Raw genomic sequence first — 2,925 nt, forward strand, 5'->3', positions numbered from 1 at the left:
TCTCTGGTTTGGAAACTCAGTGTACATATTACACAGATATCACCGTAAGAGGGGGAAAGCAGGCCATTCACTAGAAGATCTTTACAGCATGTATAACTGACACAGGTATTTGAACACAGAATATATAAACAAACAAATCCATAATAAACAGACAAATATTCCCTTCTCCCCAAAAGGCAGATGACTTGCAAGACATTTCACAAGAGGAAATATGATCAATCAATAAACATGTGAAAAATTATTCCACTTTAGTAACGGCCAGGCAGATACAAATTTAAAGTATAGTGAGGTAATATTACATATCCACCATATCGGTACACTGGACTAGAGTCTACCCATCCAAAATGTTGGTGAGGACATATGTAAAGTCATGAGAACTCATCTGTGGTAAAAGGAAAAACTGAAATAATCACTACAAAACCCAACATTATCAGGAACTCATTATTGTGTTCACAAAAAGTTATTTAATGCTATCTATTAATGGACAATTTAATCTACAAATAGCATTTGTCCTTTACAAACAATGCTGCAGTAAAAAAATCCTTGTACATGTATTCATGAGGTAAGTTCCCTCTGTCAGTGACTAAGTACATTTGAAATTTTTCAGATTTGGGCAGCACCTGTGGCTCAAAGGAGTAGGCTGCTGGCCCCATATGCTGGAGATGGTGGGTTCAAACCCAGCCCCAGCCAAAACTACAAAAAATAAATAAATAAAAATTTTCAGATTTATTCACCAATACTTTATTGAGGATGTACTATGTGCAAGGCACTGCTTTTAGCACTGAGAACTCTATGATGAAGAAAACAAATTTCTATCTATAAGCAGCACATCTGATCCAAGGGAAAAAAAACTGATAAGTTGGACTTCATTAAAATTAAAAATTTCTGCTCCATAAAGATATTATCATCGTTATTATTATTTACGAGACAGAGTCTCACTTTGTTGCCTTGCTAGAGTGCCTTGGCCTCAGCCTACTCACAGCAACTCAAACTCCTGGGATCAAGCAGTCCTCCTGCCTCAGCCTCTCAGTTAGCTGGGACTACAGGCACATGCCTCCATAGAGAGCTAATTTTTCTATTTTTAGTGGAGATGGGGTCTTACTCTTTCTGATCTCAAACTCCTCACCTCAAGCAGTCCTCCCACATCAGCGTCTCAGAGTGCTAGGATTACAGGCATGAGCTACAGCACCTGGCCTGCAAAGACATTATTAAGAGAATGAAAAGACAACCCACAGACTGGGAGAAAATATTTGCAAAACACATATCTGATAAAGAAGTGGTATTCAGGCTCGGTGCCTATGGCTCAAGTGGCTAAGGCGCCAGCCACATACACTTAAGGTGGTGAGTTCAAATCCAGCCCAGGCCTGCCAAACAACAGTGATGGCTGCAACCAAAAAAAAAATAGCCAGGCATTGTGGTGGGTGCCTGTGGTCCTAGCTACTGGGCAGGCTGAGGCAGGAGACTCGCTTGAGCCCAGGAGTTGGAGGTTGCTGTGAGCTGTGATGCCATGGCACTCTACCCAGGGGGACTACCTAGGGGGACAGCTTGAGGCTCCGTCTCAAAAAAACAAAAACAAAAACAAACAAAAAGGCTCGGCGCCTATAGCTCAACCGGCTAAGGCGCCAGCCACGTACACCTAAGGTGGCGGGTTCAAATCCCCAGCCCAGACCCGCCAAACAACAATGACAGCTGCAACCAAAAAATAGCCAGCATTGTGGTGGGCGCCTATGGTCCCAGCTACTTGGGAGGCGGAGGCAGGAGACTCGCTTGAGCCCAGGAGTTGGAGGTTGCTGTGAGCGTGATGCCATGGCATTCTGCCCAGGAGGACAGCTTGAGACTCTGTCTCAAAACAAACAAACAAACAAACAAACAAAAAAAAAAGAAATGGTATTCAGACACCTATACTCAAATGTTTATAGCAACTCAATCACGATAGCAAAGATGTGTAAACAACCCAAGTGCCGATTAGTACATGAGTGGATCAATAAAATGTGGTATAGGTATACCACAGAGTACTGCTCAGCCACAAAAAAAAAAAAAAAAAAAGGTGAACTAATATGTCTTGTATTAACTTGGATGGAACTGGAGACCATTCTTCTAAGTCAGTGGTTCTCAACCTTCTTGATGCCTTGGCCCTTTAATACAGTTCCTGTGGGTCGCGACCCACAGGTTGAGAACCACTATTCTAAGTGAAATACCACAAGAATGGGAAAATAAACACTACATGTAGTCACTATTTCTTTCTTTTTTTTTTTTTTTGAGACAGAGTCTCACTTTATCACCCTGGGTAGAGTGCTGTGCCGTCACAGCTCACAGCAACCTCTAACTCTTGGACTTAAGCAATTCTCTGGCCTCAGCCTCCCAAGTAGCTGGGACTACAGGCACCCACCACAACACCCAGCTGTTTTTTGTTTGTAGTTGTCATTGTTGTTGGCAGACCGGGGCTGGATTCGAACCTGCCAGCTCTGGTGTACGTGGGTGGCGCCCTAGCCTCTGAGCTACAGGCTCCAAGCCCATGTAGTCACTATTAAACTGGAACTAATCAATAAACATTATGTGTGCATATGGAAATAATACTCATTGGAAATCAAACAGGTGGGAGAAGGGAGAAGGCGATAGGTAAATCCACACCTAATGGTACAATGCTCACTATCTGGGTGATGGGCACACTAATAACTTTGACTTTGGTTACATAAATGGTAAGCAAAACATTTGTGCCCCCATACTATTCTTTTTTTTATTTTGAGACAGAGCCTCAACCTGTTGCCCTGGGTAGAGTGCTGTGGCATACAGGTCACAGCAACAAATTGCAGATTTGGACTCAAGCAATTTTTTTTTTTTTTTGAGACAGAGTCTCAAGCTGTCCCCCTGGGTAGAGTGCCATGGCATTACAGCTCACAGCAACCTCCAACTCCTGGGCTCAAG

Source organism: Otolemur garnettii, unplaced genomic scaffold, assembly GCF_000181295.1.
Source record: "Otolemur garnettii isolate 467f Iridium unplaced genomic scaffold, OtoGar3 scaffold00002, whole genome shotgun sequence".
In the NCBI taxonomy this organism is placed as follows: Eukaryota; Metazoa; Chordata; class Mammalia; order Primates; family Galagidae; genus Otolemur; species Otolemur garnettii.